Consider the following 24,902-nt stretch of genomic DNA (forward strand, 5'->3'; position numbering starts at 1 on the left):
ATGGAAGGAGTAGGAGGGTAGTAGTGGAGGGTTGCTTTTCTTATCGGAGGCCTGTGTCGAGTGGTGCGCCCCTGGGCTTGGTGTAGGTCCACTGTTGTTTGTTATCCATATTAATGAATTGGATGACAATGTAATTGGTATGATTCGTACATTTGCAGATGGTACCGAAATTGGAGGCGTAGCGGACGGTGAGGAAGGATGCCCAATTTTACAACAGAATATAGATCAGTTTGAAAATGAGTCTGAGGTGTGACAAATTAAATTTAACTTTCACAAGTGTGATGTTGCATGCTCTTTGATAAGTCAAATAAGGGCAGGATTTACACAATAAACGACAGAGCCCTGGAATGTGTTGGAGAAGCAATGGTCCAAGTGCAGAGTTCCATGAGAGTGATGACTTGGGTTGACAGAATAGTGACGAAGGCATTTGCTATACTTGCCTTCCTTGAACAGGGTATTGAATACAGAAGTTGGGGCCTAATGATTTAGCAATATGAGGTTTGTGAGACCACACTTAAGGGTGGTCTTATGCTTTTCTGGTTATTCAGTTATGGGAAGGATATCAGTAAGTTAGAAGGGGTGCAGAGGAGATTCTTCAGGATGTTGCCAGGACTCGAGGTGTGGGTTAAAGGAAACGGTTCCCAGAAATATAGGAGGCCGAGGGGCGACATTAAAGAGATGTATAAAATCACGACATATTGTAGATTAAATGAATGTTCTGAGACTTTTCCCCATGATGGATGATATTAGAATTGGAGGGCATAGAACAAGATGAGAGGGGAGAGATTAAATAGGATCTTGAGGGGTGTCTTTTTCACTCAGAGGTGGTCTGTATCTGGAAAAAGTTGCCAGAGGAATCTATAGATGTGGGTTCAGTATACATTTGGATAGGAAGGGCTCAGAATGCAGTCACATGGGACTTGCCTAGAATGCAAACTTGGTCAGTAGGGATGAGATGGGCCAAAGGGCCTGTTCCATTTTGTATAACTAGGCCTCTAACTTAGCATATTCTCTAGAATAACGGGGCTTCAGTTCCTGTCACTCATTTTAGGCTCCCTGGTTGGCTGGAAAATTATGACTTAACTCTATTTTATCTTTTTTACATAATTGGAATTAGAAGTGTATCTGGATAAGTATTTTGGAAGGTCAAACTAGAAGGCTGAATACAGAGTTAATGGTCAAATACTTAAGAGTGTGGATGAACATCCCTCCAGGTTGTTGCTCAGGTTGATAGGATAGCTAAGAAGGCCTATGGGATCCTCGGGCTTCATTAGTCAGGGGATTGAGTTCAAGAGTTGGGAAGTCATGTTTTAGCTCTACAAATCTCTGGTAAGACCACACAGAGTATTGTGTTCAGTTCTGGTCACCTCATTTTTGAAAGGATGTTAAAACTATGGAGAGAGTACAAAGGAGATTTACCAGGAGGTTGTCGGAATCAAAAAAGTCTGATGAGGCAAGGTTAGCAGAGCTGGGACGTGTCCCTTTGGAGCAAAGAAGGATGAGAGGTGACTTAATAGAGGTCTACAAGATTCTGAGAGGTTTAGATAAGGTAGACAGCCAACACCTTATTCCCAGGACAGGAACAGCAAGCACCAGGAGACATCTCTACAATTTGAAGGGAGGAAAGTTTAGGGGCGACATCAGGAATAAGTGTTTTGCACAGAGAGTTGTGGATGCTGGAATGCCTTGCCAGGGGTAGTGGTGGAGGCTGAAATTATGAGCATTTAAGAGACTCTCAGACAGGCACATGGATGAAAGAAAAATAGAGGGTTACGAGGTAGGAAGGGTTTAGTATTTTTTTGGTAGGAATATATAACTGAAGGGCCTGTACTGTGTTGCAGTGTTCCATGTTCTAGTATTAATTGGAATAAAATGCAAGAGTCTAATATCTGCCAATCCAGCATTGACCAAAGCCCCAAGAGAGGTAGACTAATGAAGTTTTAGTGCGGTGCCGTTCTTTCTGTTGTTGACTTATTTCTTCCATTTGAGGCTTTTAATATGGGGAGAACAATCTTTGAATAAAAGAATTTGCATTAGATTCTCCCTCCTTCAACTACTTTTATATTTGGATTCAGTCTTGAAGAAATCACTTTTTATCATTCTTTACCTCCACTGATCATTTTCCAACAGTATCTTGATGTCTGCAAGGAGTGGAGGTGAAGATTTAATTTAATTTGGGCATACGGCAGGGCAACAGGTCCTTCCAGCCTCTGGGCCCATGCCACCCAAACACTCCATTAAGTTTTGGAGGGTGGGAGGAAATCAGAGCACCCGGAGGAAACCACACAGACGGGGGAGAACATGCAAACTCCTACAGACAGTGCCAGATTCGAACCCTGGTTGCTGGCGCTGTAATAGCGTTGCGCTAACCGCGCCACCCAAGTTAATACATAGAAACAGAAGAAAACGAATTAAGGGAAGTAATAGATCAGAAATACAAAGCTTCAAACAATTGAATGACAAATGCATTTATGCAAGTTTTGGCAGTTACCAGGGACAAATATGGAACAGTAAGAGGACATCTGGGTGAATGTGAAGACCTCAATTCCCTCCCCCAATGGGGCAACAGAAAAGGATTAAAAGTAAACATTTGGGAACAAACCACCAATTTTCGGTACACTTTCCTTTTTGAGCCAAGCAAATCCAAGGTGATATTTCACTATCCCATTGATTTTAGACTCCAGTGCAGCTAGATTCTATGTGCTGATGCCTGATCACTTCCCCCTGCTGCTCATTGTCTCGATCAGCCGCTGGCCAGCCTATGTCAGGAAGCCTTCCAGGGAGAGGGATGTGGGCCCCAACAGTACGTCAGCGCAAATCTCAAATCCGTAAGCTGTGTGGTTTGCATGGCTTTTCACTTAAAGATCAACAATATTGCAATGGTTTTGGTGTTGTATACAAGATGGTAAAATTCCTCCCTTGAACAACATTAGCGATCCAGATTCATTTTTGTTTTACATGACAGTCTGGTAGTAAGTTGGTCACGATTAGCAATACATAGCCAACGTTTTGGGCTGAGCCCTAGCCCAAATGTTGGTATGTATCTTAATCTTTGCTACACTGTTTGACCTGCTGAGTTTCTCCAGCATTATGTTTTTACTTCAATCAGTGTCTGCAGACTTTCGTGTTTTACTCTGGTCACAATTAGCAACACTTTCAAATCTATATTTATTTAAAATTTCTTCGTTGGGATTCAAACACATCCTCAAATGAATAGACCATGCTCTAGAATTTAACCTCTTTCAATCCTTAAGCCATACTGTGGTAATAGTGTTCATATCAGTTGAGTCCTCCATCTCCAGGTCTAAATCTTGTCATTCACTTTCCACCATCCTTCCTTTAAATATTGACCCCCCCCCCCCCCATTACTTATCTGATCAGACATGTCTTAGTAAGGGAAGACAAACTTCCTATTAGTCCTGGAAGCACAAGAGAATTTTGTCTCTCACTTGGTAATTATTGCTTCATCACCAGGAATGCCATGCCGTGAAGCACGGAAAGGAGATCCAGTCACGCAGACGCTGTCCCTTTCGGAGGAGTGGGGTACCCACAAACTGACTGAAAGGAACCATCATCATCCCATGGGATGGAGAGCCAGACCAGGAATGCAGTCAACATCAAATCTATCATAACCCTCAGATAAACATTTTAAGGTTAAAAAAAATAGGATGCATGTAAAAAGGTCCATCTTAGACAAAACATCAAATTGTAACACCTAATTTTGAATTATTATTTTTGTTTTTGGCAAATCTTTGAACAGCAGTGATGTGTATCTGAGTCCATTTTCTCTCTTTCATTTTTAGGATATTACTCAGCCCACAGTTCTACAGTTGAAAGGGACTCCCAGCAAAATAAAGGCTTGTGACTGTTGGAGCTTATTCCCTCTCTCCACCGTGCAATAGTGTCTTCCACTGAGTATGCTGACTGCCCCAAAGTTTAATACAGTTGTTGTAAACATGAAGTGTGCCAAGAAGGAAAATACCACTCAAAGATGACATCTAACTATTGGCCCCTTGGTGAAAGGTGCCACAGCAGTACATCACAGAAACTTACAAAATAGTTTATTTAAAAATAGCATAGTTATGCAACACAGTGGTAAAACTTCATATTCTGATACATCTTGTTGGTGATTTTTTATCAATCACAGGATAAAGTAGGCCATTCGGCCACTCCTATGAAGATCGGACCACCTTAACACCTCTCCAAAATGATCAGATAATGGCATGAGAAATTAAAGCAGCTGACGATAAGTTTCCAGCCCAATGTTATTAAAACTTGAATGTAATTTACACAATGCCACAGCAGCCCTGAGAATGGCATTTGTTGGGGCATAGAACTAGAAGGCAGCCATTCACCCTGCCTTGATCCCATTCAGTCATTTAATTAGTGTGCATCTCATCTGTACCCTTAATGCCATATACAGCCTTGGAACAGCCAGGTCCAATAAAAATTTTCCGATCTTGGTGTTTTATTTCCCCCCCCCCCCAACCTCCATCAACTCCAAACGCTGCTGAGTTTATAGGATTGCCATAGATCAATTGTGATACACGTGATAATATATGTGGAATTGAGATTTATGGCAAGAAATCTCTTGGAATTAGAACTATGTAACTACTGATAAAGAAATAACTAACTTAGCACAAATGAAGCCCAGAGTCTTCTTGGATCTTCAGAGACCAGCTAATTTGAGAAGACAGGATGTTTATACAGAACAAAGAGAAATTATGTTGAAAACGAGTCATTCTCCTGATTATTTCAATCCAAAGGATTTTCTTTTGCATAGCAAAATTCACAATGTATATACCCTGATTGTAACTTTATGTTGACAAAACAAATAGAGAATATTAGTTCCAATAGTGGTGGACTGAAAACCTGGTTTTTATGCTGTATATTTCTGTGACAAAGGTTTCAACAGATAGGAGGAGAAATTAGTACAAAAACAGAAACCAATACAATAAAGTAAGAGACAGAAATGAGAAATTATATTTAAACACAATTGACAAATGTAGATTCTTGGAGAAAAGATTAATTTTTAGACTTTGTACAATGTGAAGTTTATGGGGTAAAAAGTTGTGCTCTTGACGAGTCAAGAAAAAGTCATGATTAGTACGATTGTTAACCCTTTGGTTTCACAATGACATTTAAAAATTGCAACAAAAACTGTGCCAAAATTCCCCCAAAATTTCTGTTATACAATATCATGAGTGGAATAGATGGGTATTTTGCCCAGAATAGGGGAATTTGGTAACCAGAGTACATACTGTAGGTTTAAGATAAGGGGGAGAGATTTAACAGGAACCTGAAGGGTTACATTTTTATACAAAGCATGATGAGTGTATGGAATGGGCTGCCAGACTAGTTGGTTGAGGTAGGTGCTATTTCATTGTAGTTGGGCGAATCACAGACAGCAAGGAGGAAGCATACAGAAGGGAGACAGATCAGCTGAGTGGTGTCACAACAACAACCTTGCGCTCAACATTAGCAAAACCAAGGAGATGATTGTGGACTTCAGGAGGAAACCAGGACATGAACCAGTCCTCATCGAGAGGCCAGAAGTGGAGAGGATCAAGAACCTCAAATTCTTGGGTGTCAACAACTCTGAGGATCTGTCCTGAAGCCTCCATGTTGATGCAATGCTTTGTGAGGAGTTTGAGGAGATTTGGTACGTCACTGAAGACTTTCAAAAACTTCTACAGGTGCACAGTGGAGAGCATTCTGGCTGGTTGCATCACTGCCTGGTATGGAAGTACCAACACTCAGGATGAGAAAAAACTCCTGAGTATTGTTAACTTGGCCTGTGACATCATGGGCACCAGTCTTCACTCCTTCGGGGACATCTACAAGAGACGGTGTCTTAAGAAAGCAGTCACTATCCTCAAAGACCCCCACCACCCAGGGCATGCCCTCTTCACCTGCTACCATCAGGAAAAAGGTATAGGATCCTGAAGATGAGCACTCAGCGGCACAAGGACAGCTTCTTACCCTCTGCCATCAAATTCCTGAATGAATAATAAACCATAGACATTACCTTTGTCTTTTTCTTGCACTATTTTTAATTATTTTGTAAGGTAGTTTACATGAATATAATGCTGCCTCAAAGCAATGAATTTTGTCACAAGTTCATGACAATAAATTCTGATTCTGAGTAGAAAAATTGGCTGGATACATGGATAGGATAGGATAGGCAGAGGGATATGGACTAAACACAGACAGGTGGACTAGTGTGGATGGGACATTTTAGTCGATGTGGACCGAGGACCAGTTTCCATGCTGTATGACTATTATAAGATTAGAGGTTGAAACTCTCTGCTCCAGTATATAGTGGTGTAGCAGTTCCTATGGTGTAGCATTGTAAATCTGCTGTACAGATCCATCTAACTAACTCTATCTAAGATAAAATAAATAAAGATGTGTACTAATTTGCAGCTAATTAAATGACCTTTGCAATCTCAGCCAACTGCATTTCCCATAGGGAAACTTCATTTTACAGAGAGCTGCTGGAATTCTCCAGCTTCAATTTCCCACAACTCTCCCACCATGCTTGAAAAGAATATTTCTGCTGCTCAGAGGAGGATGGATTTCTGTGGACCAAGGGTTCCAGAGTAGAGTTTCTGGTACATTAAAAGTGTAAATCACTAACGATAAGACAATTTGCGTTACTTGCAACTTCATGTAGTTTGCTGCAGATAAAAATCGACTTCATGCTAGTTCAACACGACCTAACTAATGCCTTTTACAAAGTGACACTTTATGCATGTAAAAGTTGTAACATTCAATGTACTTCAAATGAGTTTGTTTAAATTTCAACTTGCTATTTGCATTCAGAACAAGTGCATGGAGGTTTAAGTTTCATGTTAACCTTTCAATTTTCTCTCAGCTGCAGTTAATTCTAAATCTCTTTTGCCACATTCAAAAAGTAACATGAATAACTATGGGGCATGGAGCTGTTTTCAACCTCAAGTCCATTTCTAGTTTGCATGGTCACAATGGGCCGAATGGTGTGCTGTCAATGTTCCTAATTTTCCTTGCCATCTCTTTTCTCTCTGCTCTTGTAATCATAGATTCTGAAATTCCTTCCTAATCTCCAACTCTCCATTCTCACTTAATTCAACACCCTTCACAATGTTTTTGTCACACAGTTCTCCCTCTTGTTTCTATTAATTTTGGTTCTTGTTTTCAATGTGCCTATCTGTGAAACACCTTGTAATTATACAGCAAATGTAATTGTTAACAAATAAAGGCACTCATCAATAGTTTCAACATAGTATTCTTAACAAATACACGAAGATACACAGTTTAAGAAATGGAGTTCATTAAAATACATATGAGCATTTGCAATTATAAGCATGTGGAAAGCAGATTTCAAAACTCATTTACTTCAGTTCATTTATCCGCAGATACAAGCAAACTGGCTGGTGACCTGCTTCCTTAAGAATAGATGCCAGGAAAGGCCAGGATATGTCTTTGTTATTCTCTGTGTTTCACAATAATTAAGTGGAATAACTGACTGAATCTTTCCATATAAACTATAGTTCCACGCATTGATAAATATTGCTGCCACGAATATTCCGGTGAATGGAATATTTGCACAGGAAGCATTAAGTTCGTAACATTTTTTTGAAGAGGTCTTCTCACAGAGTATTTGTTCAAATAACTTCTAAAAATAATATTTCTCTCCGCCATATTGTCACACAGTACGTTCTCTTTGCTAACCATTCATTGTATAAAAGTTGTTTCTTGTTGTCTCCTTTGATTATATTGTCAACTTAAACCTATGCTCTTTATTTAGAGACCTTTTAGTCTCTGGAATCCTTTTCTTTCTCTAATCTCCATACTCTTCAAGATTTTTAATATATCTGTTAAATTTCCCCAGGCCATCTCTGTTCCGAAGAAAGCAATTCCAGTTGCTCTACATAACTCATCCCAAGAACCATTTTTATAAATTTACATTAATTTAGGAAAAGAACCTCTTCATATTAATATTTTTTTAAATATGTCCTTTTTTAGATTTTATACTTTTCCCTTGTTAAACAATGCAAGACAAGAGTAGGAAGAGTGTGGATGATACGCTTGACAGTGAATGCTGCCCCATTTTTGGTGGAATCCCACAAATCAGTTGAGAGGGGAACGCCTTCATTGTGTAGATACACACTGCACTACACTTCAATACAACAGACAAGTACAATAACTGGTGATGAAGAATTCAGAACGCTTCTATAAAGTATGATGATTGTGTGTGTTGCTATTACTTCAGATGTAAATTAAAGGAAACAGAAGAGTAGCGTCTTTAGTCTTGGATACAAAGAGCTCCAGTGGCAGATAAATGACGGATCCAAGCATAGGATTTAATAAGAATTCTATTTTGTTCAATGTTGATGTTCAGAACATAGTGCATGCTGACAAATTCAATAAAGAGTACTTTTTCACAAAAAAAAATACATTTGTATTCTTTCAACTTTTTACATCTTTGTGCCAGTCCATGTGAATATACTTTGGCTCAATTCTGTGATTGCAAAATTTATTCTTGAGCCAAAAAAAATTAAGTGTTTGCTTCCCAAGCACAACTGCATGAGGACGATAAAAAGGTACTTGGCAAGTCAGCCAGGAAACTCTTCCCACGCCTCAAGCAGACCAGTCTAAAATGTTTGTTTTTATTTCTACAAACAGCTATGCTACCAGTAAAAACTGCTTTGACCTGCTAGTAGCATGATGGCATTCACCTAACAGTTGTCACTCTAACACGTATGGAGGTAAATTTCATATTATGTTTTTACAAAGTTTTACAGTAAAACATAGCCATTCATTCAGTCATCCTGTGGGGTGCTGTCAGTATGTATGCAGATTACACAAAGGTTGGAGGTATTGTGGATAGTGTGGAGGTTGTCATGGCTTAGAACAGGAATATAGACAGGATGCAGAGTTTGGCAGAGAAGTTGTAAACGGAGTTCAACCTGGATAAATGTGAAGTGATGAACTTTGGAAGGGGGAGTATAGCAGATGTGGAGGAACATAGAGATCTTTGGGTCCAAGTCCATACAACTTGATAGGGTGTTTAAGAAGGCCTTCATTAGTCAGGAAATTGAGTTCAAGAGCTGTGAAGTAATGTTGCAGCTTCATGAAACTGTGGTTAGATCACACTTGGAGTATTACATTCAGTTGAAGCCACCTCATTGCAGGAAGGATATAGATGATTTGGAGAGGTGCAGAGGAGGTTTACCAGCATGTTGCCTGGATTGGAGAACATTTCATATGAAGTAAAACATGAAAATCTGCAGTCGCTGTGATTGAAGTAAAAACACAATACTGGAGAAACTTAGCAGGTCAAGCAGTGTACTTTATATTAGCAAAGATAAATATACAAAACCAACAATTAGGGCTTGAGCCCTTCATCAAGGTATGACAAAATGTAGTTAGGCACCTGAAACTTTGGATTTGTGTCTTTATTTTTGTTATATAAAATAGATAGTTTGATCTGCTGAGTTTCTCCAGCAATGAGTTTTTATATGTCATATGAAGAAAGGTTGGCAAAGCTTGGGCTTTTCTCTTTGGAGTGCCAAAGGATGAGAGGTGACTTAAAAGAAGTGTATAAGATTACAAGAGGCTTAGATAGGGTGGACATTCAGCATGTTTTTCCTTGGGCAACAATAGCAAATACCAGAGAATACCAGTTTGTAGATGAATGGTGGAAAGTTTAGGGGAGATGTCAGAGATACTCAGAAAGTGGTGGGGGCTTAGAATGCATTGCCAAATGTGGTGGTGGAGGCAAGTACAATAGGGACATTTTTAAAAAGCACAGAGGTGTAAGAAAAAATGGGTTATTGATGTGAGGTTAGGAAAAATTAGATTGTTGTGGAGTCGGTTTCTTTAGGTCAGTACAACATCATGGGCTGAAGGCTCTGTACGCTGCTGTAATGTTCTACAATTTTTAAAAAATATTTTGAGGCTTTTATTAACTGTCCAGAATTGTCCCTCAAAAATGGCATTGAGCAATTGTCTTGGACTACTGGTGCCTTGTTGGAGAAGATCCTGCCACAGTGTTAGTTTTTTTTTAATTTCAGGAGTTATAGCCAGCTACATTGAGTGAAAAAGCAGTGATATATTTTGAAATAAGGGTGTTGTGCGAAATGGAGGAAAATGTGCATAAGTTGATGTTCTCATGTGCCTGCTGCCCTTGTGTAGACACACCACAAGAGAATGATCTTAGATAAATAATGCTGGATTTGTGGCAGTTATTGAAATGCATTCAAGAACCTTACTGAAAACCTAACAACCTACGAGACCACCATTATCTCATAAGTAACCTCTCCCATAGAGTTCTAAACACTTTCATATTGACATAGATCACAAGTTGAGGATTGGTACAAAGTAAGAGGCCTTTCCTTGTGGCAAAGACATCTAAAGTTAGAGTGCATTGGTTTAAAGTGAGGAGGAAGAGGTGTATTAGGAATCTTAGGAAGAATTATTTTCACCGAGAGGGTGGTTGATATCTGGGAAAAGCTGGTGAAAATGGGCCCTCTCACAAAAGTTAGGAAACATTTGGATGAGCATTTGAGTTGCCAAAGCAGACGATGAGTTAACTCTTCTGGGGCTATCAGCATCACATGTTCTTCATCTCCGGAAGTAGAGCTGAGCCAGATTTTAAAAAGTTCAATCCCCAGTTGGTGTTTTTAATGAATTAAAGTATAATTCTTCACTGTATTCTTGAGCTGCAGAGATGGAGAAGGGTGAGAATGGGAAAGATATTTATAGAAGGAAATAAGTCCGTTGATTTTTTTCCTGACCTCTAATAACCCGTATTCAAAAATATGCATTTGGAGAATACAAGATTTGACTTGGCCAAGATGCATCCGCAACAAGCCTGCCAATATTCAGTGACCAGGCAGGCACATGAAAATGATGGTCCAGTTTCTAGAGAGATGATCAGGACTGGGCAACTGGACCAAGAATTAGTCAGCAATTTTAGGAAAGAAGAAATAATATTGTGAAATACGGTATCATTACTGAAATTTTTCTTCTTGGTACAAATGGAACATAAAAATTGGAGAGTGAACATCTACCAGCTCTGTGATATTAACTTAGGATCGAACATTAGCACCATATTAAAACATATTCTGTTAAACTTTATCATAGATGTTTTAAAATGCCATTAGGGCGGCACTATAGATAGACTACAACTCCCAGAAGTCTAGCGAACCAGCACGGGATGTCATGTCACGACGTCATGCCACGGTGTGCGTGGTTCAGTGTTTTAAAAGAATACACATGTGACTCAAGTAAATGAGTTCTGATTTACCTACAACTGTGTGTGACGTTATTTCGCGTTCATCAGCCACCAAGTTTTCAGTGGCTACAAATTGGTGACCCCAATGGGTCCAAAATGAGCTTTTGGACCATATGGATACTGCAGCTGCTGCTGTTAAGCTACTGCCCTTCTGGCTGACAAAACCAGAGCTGTGGTTTTGACAGGCTGAGGCACAATTTCACCTCAGGAAGATTGAGGTGGACATGACTCACTATTATCACCTTGTCAGTGCCTTGGACTAAGCCACTGCCAACCAAGTCAGTGACATCCTGCACGATCCACCAGAGCCTGGAGTGCACAAGTATGACACTCTAAAAGTGCTCTTGCTACAAATTTACGGCATGTCCCACAGAGAGAGAGCCACCAGACTGATACACATGGAGGATTTGGGTGACCACACCCCATCCAAACTAATGGACGACATGCTGTGCCTGGCATCTGGCCAATAGCCAGATAAGTCATTTGAACAGCTCTTCCGAGAGGATGCCAGAAGATATTAGACTCTTATTATCACAGAGTTCTTTCGAAGACCCCAGGGCAGTAGCTGCAGAGGGAGAAATCCTGTGGCTGGCAAAAAAACAATCAAAAGGTCTTTGGACAATCTCACTGCATCACAGCTGTCTGCACCCATCACCTCTGCTGTTGATACTGCTTCCCAAGCCAATGCTCTCAACACACCAGCTCAATGTCTCAAGTCAGGCAGACAGTTCCACCTGGTATTTTTATGACGAACATTGGGGAGTCAATGCACATAGGTGCCTGCCACCCTGTGTGCTCTCAGGAAATTCCCTGGCTGACCAACGTTAAAGGCTGCGACGGTTGGCTGAAAATCTACGAGCCTTTTATATGTTTAAATTTTTGGTGGACATAGAATCGGAGGTTAATGTTTTTCCACCAACCAGTTTCGATACACATTATCCTACCCCCTAACCTCCAACTCACAGCAGTCAATAATTCCAACATACCCACATATGGCACCAAAAAAATGAATGTTCAGTTCGAGGGGAACTGAGGGGAGGCCTCAGTGTCATATCACGACTTGGGGCCGTTTTCCTTTTAACTCATTCATTCATGGTGGATTTAAAAGGGGTTGGCTAGTGGATAGTACCACCTTTCAAACTATTCCCCTTGCAGAATCGCATGTTCCCACGTTATGCTTTCAAGCCCTAAGTAAGACTGTTGATAAGTTCTCCAGACTTGTAGAAGACTTTCCTGAAATTACAACTCTGCAGTTTTTAACCCCCACCATGAAACATGGAATAACTCACCATTTTTCTACCAAGGGTCCTCTCATTCATGCTAAGGCACGTCACTTGCCTCTGGAGAACACACTCGAAGAGCTGGGGATAATTCACAGGTTCAACAGCCCATGGATGTCTCCATTACATTTAGTCCAAAAATGTGCCAGAAGGTGGAGAACTTGTGGAGATTATAGATGGCTCAATGATGCCACTATACCGGATCGCTGCCCTATTCCCCATATTCAAGATTTTTCAGTGAATCTGCATGGAGTAAAAATCTTTTCAAAAGTAAACTTGGTGGGAGGAGTCACGTGATGGAGTAGTGGCCGGACAGTGAACTCCAGCCCTCTCCAGAAAAGTCGGGAAAAACAAAGGAAAACACAAAGGCACAGAAATAAAAGTTACAGAAAAGTGAGTATAAAGGTGGAAAGAAGATGGCGACAAAAAAAGAAAAATCGAAAGCAACCGTAAGAAGAGAGGAAGAGAAGACAACGGAAGAAGAAGGAGAAGGCCTTACTTGCTCTTATTAAAGGATACATGGAGTCATTTAAAGAATGGCAAACACAGGAATTTAAGGATTTAAGAAAAAGAATAAACAACACAGAAGAGAAAATAAATAAAATGGAGATGACCTTAACAGAAATGGGAAAGAAAATGGACAAGATGGAAGAGCGGGCAGTAGCAGCAGAAATGGAGGTAGAAGACTTAAAAAAGAAATTGGAGAAATCTAATAAAAAAACTAAAGAGACACAAGAATTACTAGCTCAAAAAATAGATACAATGGAAAACCATAACAGAAGAAATAACATAAAGATAGTGGGCCTTAAGGAAGATGAAGAAGGCAAGAATATGAGGGAGTTTATAAAAGAGTGGATCCCTAAGACCCTAGGATGTCCAGAACTACAGCAGGAAATGGAAATAGAAAGGGCACATAGAGCATTGGCCTCTAAACCACAACCACAACAAAAACCAAGATCTATTGTAGTAAAATTCCTAAGATATACTACAAGAGAAAAGGTACTGGAGAAGACAATGGAAAAAGTAAGAGAGGGCAACAAACCACTGGAGTATAAAGGGCAAAAAATCTTCATTTATCCAGATATATGTTTTGAACTCATAAAGAAGAGAAAAGAGTTCAATACAGCAAAGGCGATTTTATGGAAGAAAGGGTATAAATTTATACTAAAGCATCCAGCGGTATTGAAAATATTTATTCCAGGACAACAAAACAGACTATTCTCGGATCCAGAAGAAGCACGAAAATTTGCAGAACAATTACAAAAATAGACTGAGGGAGGAAGACGGGTAATGAGAGTTAAAATGATCACGATTGATATGTATGTGGGTAAAGACAAACATAGACTGAGGGATGAAGACAAGTAATGAGAGTAAAAATGATCACGATTGATATGTATGCGGGTAAAGAGGTATAAGAGTGAATAGAGACAATGTGCATACATGAATGTATCTGTACTTAGAGGAAAATATAGATAGTACAGACAAGAATTAACAAGGGAAGGTAATGGAATAGAGAGAATAAGGAGGGAATTAAAAGAGTGACCTTTGTGACATATGAAAAGTGAAATCTTTTCTGGGGGAGGCGGGGTGGGGGGAAATAGCGGTCACTGCAAAATCAGTTGACGCTTGCGAGTGGATTCGCAAATCCAAATGGAGAGGGGAGATGTGGTTGTCCGACAAGGGATAAAGGACAACTCAGGAGGTGAAGGGGAGATTGGGGATAAATAAGATAGAAATAGGAGAATAAGGAAAATGTTGGATGTTGTAGGAATGTTGTCTTATAAAGAGTTGAAAATAAGAAAACAGAAATGGAAAAGGAGGAAAGGTAATGATGGAAAAACGGAAAGAGAAGATAAACAAAATATAGAAGGGCTACACTGAACTATATGTCTTTAAATATTAATGGAATACATAACCAAATTAAAAGGAAGAAACTACTAAATTTAAATGAATAAATGTATTCCATTAGAAAAAATAACATATAGGTTAAGAAATAATATTGAAATATTCGAACAAGTATAGGAGCCTTACATTAAATACAATAGCGAAAACCTACCGGGGACAAACATTACCTAAGTTGATGGAAGGAGAAGGAAAGAAAAGAATGGACTCAGTAGAATTTCTGGAGTAATTTTGTTGAATGACAACATTGTCTGACTAGCTTAATGCAACCTAGATTGTATACCTAAAATGGATGAGAGGGGGGGGGGTGGGGGGGTGGTTTGGGAGGAAAGGGGGGGGGAGAAAAAGTCACTGTATATGTGTGAAAAAGAAACAGTGTATATCATGGCTAATGTGATTTATGGTGTGAAAAATAAAAAATTTAAAAAAAAAGTGAACTTGGTGCGCGGATATCACCAGGTGCCAGTGGAACCAGACGACATCCCGAAAACAGCAATAATTACCCCTTTCGGATTGTTCAAATTTTTATGTATGCCTTTTGGATTAAAAAGTGCAGTTCAGACCTTTCAGCAAGTTATGGATGCAGTAGGGCGTGGCATGCCCAATGTCTTCATTTATCTCGACAGCAAAACTAAAAAAGAGCACATGGAACATCTGCGTACACTCTTTAGACATCTGTGAGAATTTGGACTGACCATCAATCCAGATAAATGTGTTTTTGAACAACAGTCCATAGCATTACTGGGGCATATAATCACCGACAAGGCTATGGTTCTGCTGCCTTCCAAGATCAACGCCATTACTGAATATTCCACGCCAACCACTGTCAAAGGTCTGCAAAAGTTCTTGGGCATGGTTAATTTTTTTTGTTGATTCCTTCCAACAGCAGCTCACATTATGAAGCTTCTGTTCAATCTGCTGTCTGGTAATGCTAAATTTATTCAGTGGACAGACGAAGGTCGAAATGCTTTCATAAAGTCAAAGGAACTATTATCTCAAGCAAACATGCTCAGCTGCCCCCAGTCCTAAACACAGCCACCTCCCTTTCAACAGATTCATCTGATGTGGCCATAGGTGCACTTTGCAGCATTATGTTGATGGACAATGGAAGCCATTGGCATTCTTTAGCCACCACCTCCGTGAGAACGAGAAAAAATACAGCATCTTTGACACAACTCCTAGCAATATATTTGTCCATCCATCATTTCCATTACTTTTTGGTTCACAGACCATAAACCCTTGACCTTCACGGTTTCAAAGGTGTCGGAGCTCTGGTCAGCTTGACAACACCAGCAGTGGTCCTTCATTTCGGAATTCTCTACCAGAACAATGCACATTTCTGGAAAAGACAATGTAGCGGCTGATGCACTTTACCGCTCAGTTGCGCTCAAGGTATCAGCTATGGACCATGGTACAAGATGGTGAGATGGAGACATAGTGCACCTTAACAACCAACCTACAATGGAAGGATGTGCAAATCGATGCCAATGGCAGGATGCTCTTTTGTGACATGACAAGAGAACATCCACGGCCAGTGGTTCCAGCTTTGTGGAGATGATGCATTTTTGATTCTGTCCATGGTCTTTCTCATCTATCCATCAGATCGACTGTTTGTCTGATTTCAGACAGATTATTTGGCATGGTCTGAAGAAAGATGTCACGCAAATGGCCTGAGGCAGTTCTACAGACTCTTGTCCAAGAGCATTCCTTAATTCCTGGGTGGCTCGCTTTGGCACATCATTTCTGACAGAGGACCTCAATTTACATCTTCATTATGGACAGCCTTATCTCAGCTGCTCGGCTCTAGGCTTCATCATACAAGCGCCTATCACCCGCAGTCCAATGGGATTGGTTGAACGATTGCATCATCACTTTACATCAGTCTTAATGGCCCTTTGGACATTCCCAACTGGGCTGACAAATTACCATGGGTGTTGCTTGGCATTAGGACAACTCCAAAAGGGGATTTTCACACTTGGTCTGCAGAGCTTGTATATGGCACGTCTTTGGCGGTCTCAGGGGAATTTGTTCCACATAGATCCAGTAAAAAATGAAGATCCCAAAGAGCTGCTGAGCAGACTAAGAGATACTGTAGGCAAATTTTCCCCTGTACCACCATCATCACATGGCAAACATGTTTCTTTTGTACCATATGAATTGAAGGACTGTGAATATGTGTTCGTACATAGAGGAACACCTGGACAGCCCTTACAGGTGCCATAAGATGGAACATACAGGGTGAAAAGACAAACAAGGTCAACCTGCATCTTGGACATTGCCAGGCAGCCTCTGTCATTCACAATTGACATTCACAAACCTGCCCACATTGACAAAACTGCCCCTATTCAACAGCCAGCAGTCTGTCACAGGGGTCGACCTCCTAAAAAAACTACCAGGTGATAGTGTTGGTTCTGGGGGGGAGGGGGCCGTATAGTGGTGCTATAGATAAACTACAACTCCCAGAAGTTTAGCGAACCAATGTAGCGGGCCAAGCGACCGTGCGGGTGAATGGACTGAATCGCCACATCAAATGGCCATTCAAAGATGGCGCTGGCCTCCCTTCACTACTGAAAAGGAGCCCTCATTTAGCACCACGTGTGAACTAAGGAGTGCTCCATATCTGCATAGCGGGCCGCCGGCTGAGGAGTAACATCACAATGCGATGACATCATTTCCGGAAGCCAGCAGATATGTCACTGGAAGTGGGGATTTCCAATGGGGCAACAAATTCAAACAATAAAATCAGTCTTTGTTTCACCCTTATACTGTGTGGACATCTTGTTATTCAGCAGCGTGGCCGAAGCAGTCACTACTGTGGTGACTCTGTCGGTTCGAACATTTTGGAACCAGCATCGATCGCAGCAAAATGCAGCAACCTGCTAGATCCATAGTCGCAGCACCTGTGACCAACACAGTGGGCGTGCATCTCCCGCTGTTCTGGGCAAACCAGCCCAGGAACTGGCTACAGCTGACTGAGTCCCAGTTCCACATCAGGGGAATTGTTTCAGAGGACATCAAGTTCTGGCATACCGTCAGCACCCTGGATGCCACCATAGCTGCCAAAGTAAGCTCCTTCATAGAAAACCCACCAATGGAGCGTAAGTACGAGCAGTTCCGATGTTTCCTCCTTGACACCCTCGAATTCACCCGGCACGAGCGGACCATCTGGATCTTCAACATGCAGGGCCTGGACGACAGAAATCCCTCTGAACTAATACACGAGATGGTGGTCCTGGCGGATAGGCATACAGACTGTTTTCTGTTTGAGGCCCTGTTCCTCTCGAAACTGCCAGTACACATATCCTCAGCAGTCTCAGACATGGATTTCAATGCCCCGCACCTCGTAGCCAAGGAGGCAGACAGGCTGTTCCGCACGCCACAGCAGAGCTCCCTCCACGTGCAACATGTCTATGTCATCAGTGCTGTCACCCTGACCAACCCGTCGGAAGCACTGACAGTAGCCATGACACAGCAGCTACACGACAGGCGCATGGAGAAGAATAGTGAGTACTGTTTCTATCACAGCCGATGAGGCAGGAACGTCCATGGTGCACCCCGCATGCTCGTACCCTACTGCCAAATCCAACACGGCAACGGGAAATGGACAGGCCGGTCATCGATAGTGGCCTCGAAGGTTGGCACTCAGAAAGGCCTACTCTACCTCAGAGACCAGAGGTCAAAGAGGGACTTACTCATCAACACAAGCGCAGAAATCAGCCTCATCCCTTCCACATACTTTGAGGCGAGAAACAACACCAAGTGCCTCCCTCTGTGAGTGGCCAACAGGTCCTCCATCCCCAGCTACGGGCCCTGCCTGGTCACCATCCATGTCGCAGATGTGATTTTCCAATGGGAGTGCACTATTGCGGCCATGGGACAGGCACTATTCGGAGCAGATTTCCTACGAGCTCACAAACTGCTGGTGGATATGACGATATGCCGGTTAGTGAACACTACCACGTTCCAGTCTTTCCTCCTCACTCTGCGGTGATGCTCCTTCCTATCATTGGGAATTCATGCCAAGACGAGTATGCCTGCCTACTGGCCAGATATCCAGCCTTATTGTCCATGAGCTTTCACGATTCCAACCTGCCACATGGTATGGAGCACCACGTAGAGACCACCAGCCCCCCAGTGCATGCACGAGCCCAGAGCTTTCCACAGGACAAGCTCCAACAAGCCAAGGCCAAGGTTGCTGCCATGGAGGAGTTGGGGATCATCTGCTGTTCCAACAGCCCATGGGCCTCCCCATTCCACATGGTGCAGAAAAGCACTGGAGTTTGGCGTCTGTGCGGCGATAACCAACGACAGAAAGAGGTGACAGTCCCAGATGTCCAGGATTTTACCACAAGGCTACAAGGCTGCAGGGTATTCTCTAAGGTGGACCTAGTAAAGGGGTACCACCAGATCCCAGAACACCCCAGCGACATTCCAAAGACGGCTATCAATTGGACTCTTTGAATTCAAAAACTCAAAAACGCAGCCCAGATATTCCAGCAGCTAATGGACATGGTCTGAATGGGCCTCGACTTCATCTTTGGCTATCTAGACAACATCCTCATCACCAGCCCTGATGCCAGCACCCACAGGACGCACCTCACCCTCCTGTTTGACAGACTGCAGCAGTTCTGGCTCACAGTGAATCCTGCCAAGTGCCAGTTTGGCCTACAAACAATAGACTTTCTGGGACACCACATCACCCCAGAGGGCACCATGCCACTGCCCGACAAGGAAGAGATGATTTAGAATTTCCCTAAGCTGAGCACGACCAAAGGACTGCAGGAGTTCCTGGTGATGGTCAACTTCTACCATCACTTCCTCCCGGGAGCAGCCACCCTCGGCGACAAGACACTGCACCGATGCCGGAGGCTATGAAGGTTTTCCATGCCACCAAGTCAGCACTGGCAAGGGCCATGGTAGTGGTGTACCAGATTCCACCTCTCCCTGGCCCTCACAAAAGATGCCTCAGACAGAGCAGTGGGCAGAGTGCTAGAGCAATGGGTCAACGAGCACTGGGACCCCCTTACTTTCTTAAGTAAGCACCTTCGAACACCAAAGCTCAAATACAGCATGTTCAACCATGAACTGTTGGCCCTGTACCTGGCGAAATGGCATTTCCACTATATGCTAGAAGGGAGAGTGTTCACCACCTACACGAACCACAAACTGTTGACCTACGAGCTGAGCAAGGTTTTGGACCTGTGGTTGGCAAGACAACAACAGCGCCTCTCCTACATATCGGAGTATTCCACAGATATTGCCATGACACCAGCAAGGCCAACATAGTGGCCGATGCGCTGTCCAGGCCCACAATCGCCGCAATCTCGGGAGGACTCGACGTCGACCAGCTCGCCAAGGGTCAGAGGGAGAATGCAGACGTCCAGGGATATTGAACGGTCATCACCAGCCTGAAGGTCAGCGATTTCTGCCCCTCATCAGGAGAAACTTCCCTGCTGTGCGACATCTCTACTAGTTCCACCAGGCCTATCCTACCTGTGACCTGGCCACACCGGGTTTTCGACCAGATCCACGGTTTGTCTCATCCTTCCATAAGGTCCACGGTCTGCCTGCTATCGGACAAATTCGTGTGGTATGGACTCCGCTAAGATGTTACCCTGTGGGCCTGAACCTGTTTACAGTGCCAGGTATACCGACACACTAAAACCCTTACAGACTTTCTAGCCAGCACATCTCAGGTTCGTCGGCCCCCTCCCAGTGAGTCAAGGTATGAGGTACTTGTTCACGACCATCAACAGATTCACCCACTGGCCATAGGCAATACTCATGACTACGTGTGACATGGACATGTGTGCCTAGGCTTTGCTAGCCACCTGGGTCACACGTTTTGGAGTCTCGACCCACATCACATCAGACTGGGGAACACAGTTCACCACCTCCCTCTGGTCCAACTGTGCAAATTTCTGCGGCAGTCAGGTCCACCACACCTCGCCCTTCCATCCCCAAGTAAATGGACTAGTAAATGAACCCCCACACTACCATCCCGACACGGCTTGCCACCCACTGCATCTTTGTACACAGAGGACAACAAGGAACACCCCTACTGTGCCCGTATGAAGGCCCTTTCAAGGTACTGCAGAGAGACGGTGTTGTGTTGACATTGGACATTGGCGGCTAACAAAGCCGTGCACCTGGACTCCAAACTGCTGGCCTCGGACCCCCGGGTCAGATGCAAAGGTAGACCACCCAGAGACTGTAAGTCAGACCGCTCAAAAAGTGGCAACAATTCTGGCGGGGTGGTGTTGCAGGCCAAGTGACCGCGCGGGTGAACGGGCCGAATCGCCGCAACAAACAGCCATTCCAAGATGGTGTGGGCGCCCCTTCACTACCAAGAAGAAGCCTACATTTAGCGCCATGTGCAGACTAAAAAGCCCTCCACTTTGCGTAGCGGGCCGCCGGCTGAGGAATGACACCGCGACGCGATGACATCACTTCTGGAAGCTAACGGATATGTCACCGGAAGTGGGTGTTTCCAATGGGGCAAGTTGGCGAATTCAAACAATAAAGGCAGTCTTTGTTTCATCCTCGTACTGTGTGGACATCTTGTTATTCAGTAGCGCCGCCAAAGCAGTCGCCACACCAACACAGGACATCATAACGTCATTATGTCAAGATGTGGCGCGCGCGGTTCAGTGTTTTAAAAAGATATGTGCAACTTGAGTAAACAAGCTCTGATTTACCTGCAACTGTGTGTGTCGTTATTTCGTGGTCATCAGCCACCACTGTGTTTTCAGTGGCAACACAATTCAATTAAATAAATATATAAATGCCAACATCAATATGCTTGCTAATTTTCCACAATATATCGATTTTACAAATTCATAACTTTCCAAGGCACTCACATTAACTAGTTTACAGAAATAGAGAACAATGAAACACAAGAACTCCAAACTGTGAACCATCAATGCTTGCAAATCAGAATTTCAGCTGCTTTAAGCCTGAACTCTGGAGTTAAATTTAAATTTTATTTACAGGACAATCAAAGCTTATTTCAGCCATTTAAACCTGTGTTGGCCAATTATACCCAAATTAACCTACAACCCTGTACATTTTGGCGGGTGGGAGGAAACGATAGCAACGGGGGGAAATCCATGCAGACACGGGGAGTATTCCTTGTGTTAAACTCTACTTTCCTACCTTAAATATCCTTCATGATAAAGCTTTTGTATGACTATTACAATGTCTGTTTGTGTAGTTGGGTGTCAAATTGTGCATATTAATTGCTCCAGTGAAACAGAGTGCAGTAGGTGGAGGAGAGCAGGTAGATTTCCAGAAGGTTTTAGACAATATCCCATCTGTATAAAAGAAGGATTCACAAATTTGGGAGTAATGTATTGCCATGGATAAAGGATTGGTTAACCAATAGAAGACAGAGAGCTGGAATCAATGAAAGTTTTTCTGGATGGCAATCGTTGTTTAGTGAAATTGCCCAGGGATCGGTGCTGGGCCCACTATTCACAAAGTACAGAATCAGAATTTATTGTCATAAACAGATCAAGAAATATATTGTTTTGTGGCAGCATTATTGTGCATTATAGGAGCAAAATTGCTAGAAATTACATTTCTGTAAATACACCATTAAAAAATTAAATTAGCACAAGGAAGAGAAAAAGTGAGGTAGTGTCTGTAGTTCATTGTCCATTTGAAATCTGATGGCAGATGGGAAGAAGCTGTCTTTGTGCTGCTGGGGTTCATCTTCAGGTTTCTGTATCTCCTTCCAGATGGTAGCAGTGAGAAGAGGGCATGGCCTGGGTGGTGAGGTCCTTGATGATAGGGGTTGCTTTCTTAAGACACTTCCTCCTGTAGATGTCCTTAATGGAGTGAAGACTGATGCCCCCCATGATGGTGCTGGAAGGTCTGTAGCCTTTTCCTGTCCTGTGCATTGGCATCAGTAAGAATGCTCCCCATAGTGCACCTGTAGAAATTTGCAAGAGTCTTTTGTAACACACCAAACTCATAACAAACTATAGACATCATTTGGAGAAAGGGTCCAAGTGTGGCATATCTAAATTTGCTGATGACGCTAAATTAAGAAAAAAAGCAAATTGGGTAGAGAGTACAGAGAGACTGCAGAGAGATGTAACTTTATGATCTCACCCTCACTAACATTCTTCCTTCTTATGGACTCTGGCTGGATGGCTTGGAGTTTGTCAAATGTATTCAGGAAAGTTTTCTAAATCAATATACAGAGGTACCAACTGGAGAGAGTGCAATATTGGATCTCCTATTTGGGAATGAAACAGGACAGGTGATGGAAATATATGTAGGGGAACATTTTGTGTTTAATAATGCCATAGTTTCAAGTTAATTATGGAGGAGTTGAGGTTGTCAATTGGAGAAAGGCCAATTTTGAGGAAACGAGAAAGGATCTAGAATGCGTAGATTGGGATAAGTTGTTTTCTGGATGGATGTGCTAGCTAAGTGAAAGACCTTCAAAGGTAACATTTTGAGAGTACGGAGTTTGTATGTTCCTGTAAGGATGAAAGGCAATGTTAACAGGCATAGGGAACCTTGGTTTTTGAGGGATATTGGGGATCTGGTTCAGAAGAAGAGAGAGGAGTATAGCAGGTATAGGCAATATAGAGCAAATGAGATACTTGATGAGTATGAAAAATATGCAAGGAAAAACTCAAGAAAGAAATCATGAAGGCTAAAGGAAGACATGAGGTTGCTTTGGCAGACAATGTGAAGGACAATCTTAAGGGGTTCTACAGATATATTAAGAGTAAAAGGATAGTAAGGGACAAAATTGGTCCCCTTGAAGCTCAGAGTGGTCAAATGTGTATGGAGCCAAAAGAGATGGGGAGATCTTAAATGGGTTTTTGCTTCAGTATTTACTCAGGAAACTGATAAAGAGCCAAGGGAAGTTAGGAAAACAAATAATGAGGTAATGGAACAAATACAGATTAGAGGAGGTGCAAAAAAAAGCAAAAAAAAAGGATGGATAAACACCCAAGGCCTGACAAGATATTCTCTCGGACCTTGAGGAAGGTGAGTATAGAAATTGCAGCTGCTCTGGCAGAAATATTTAAAATGTCATTCACCATGTGTGTGGTGCTAAAGGATTGGAGGGTAGCTCATGTTGTTTAAAAAAGGCTCCAAAAGTAGTAGGTAAATTATTGGAAGGTGTTCTAAGAGATTGGATATACAACTATTTAGATAGCCAGGGACTGATTAGGGATAGTAAACATGGCTTAACATGATTAACCAATCTGATAAGATATTTTTGAGGTTACCGGGAAAGTTGATGAAGGAAAGTCTGTGGATGTTGCCTACATAGACTTTAGTAAGGCCTTTGACAATGTCTCACATGGGAAGTTAGTCAGGAAGGTTCAGACACTCGGTATTCAAGGTGAGGTAGTAAAATGGATTTGACATTGGCTATATGGGAGAAGCCAGAGAGTGGTGGTGGATGATTGCCTCACAGACTAATGGCTTGTGACTAGTGGAGTGCCTCAGGGATCAGTGCTGGGACAATTGTTGTTTGTCATCTATATCAATGATCTGGATGATAATGTGGTAAATTCGATCAGCAGAGTTGCAGATGACACAAAAATTGGTGGCATTGTTGACTGGAAGAAAGGTTTTCAAAGGTTTGCCGAGGGATCTAACCAGCTGGAAAAATGGGATGAAAAGTGGCAGTTGGCAGATGGAATTTAATACAGACAAGTGTGAATTGTTGTATTTTGGAAGGACAAACCAAGAAAGGTAAATGGTAGGGTATTGAAGAGTGCAGTAGAACAGAGGGATCTGGGAATACAGATACATAATTCCCTGAAAGTGGTGTCACAGGTAGATAGGGAATTCGGAAGAGCGTATCTCATTACTTCAAGGAATAATTTAGGCAGAGTGGTTTTGAAGGGAGGAAATAAGTGCACAAGGAAAAGCATTTATACCTTTGTTTTTGAATGTTTTATTTTTGATTTTTTGTAAATATACATAATAAAATCTTCAATATCACAATATATTAAACTTTTCCATACAAAAACATAGAAAAAACCCACCACCCCCCCCTCTCCACAAATATAAATCTGCACACCATAGAGCTCACATCTGTATTAATCATAAAAAAATTATATGGGGAAGTCACATTTGTTTATACAACAGCAACATCTGTTATTATCCTTATTTTTTATGGTAATTGGGCCCCTATATGGTCCAAATATGGCTGCCATATCTTGGCAAATATGTCATATTTGTTCTTTAAATTATATGTAATTTTTCCATAGGTATACAACTATTCATGAGTCAGGGAGAGTTGGACTTCCAAGTAGTTGCAATATACTTCTTAGCCACTGCTAAAGCTAATTTGCCAAAAGAAATTTGGAATTTAATTAATTTATTATTCACTTCAATAAAATTACCCAAAAGATAATGTTCTGGGTCATCCACAAAGGCCTCCCCTGTTATCCTTGTTAACG

General features: G+C 42.1%; 1 protein-coding gene across 1 annotated transcript in view; it reads right to left on the bottom strand.

The window, feature by feature from the left end:
• galnt11 (UDP-N-acetyl-alpha-D-galactosamine:polypeptide N-acetylgalactosaminyltransferase 11 (GalNAc-T11)) overlaps positions 1-24,902 on the bottom strand; it is a 388,126-nt gene that overhangs the window by 341,216 nt on the left and 22,008 nt on the right. The window lies entirely within an intron of this gene.

Source organism: Narcine bancroftii, chromosome 1, assembly GCF_036971445.1.
Source record: "Narcine bancroftii isolate sNarBan1 chromosome 1, sNarBan1.hap1, whole genome shotgun sequence".
Lineage (NCBI taxonomy): Eukaryota > Metazoa > Chordata > Chondrichthyes > Torpediniformes > Narcinidae > Narcine > Narcine bancroftii.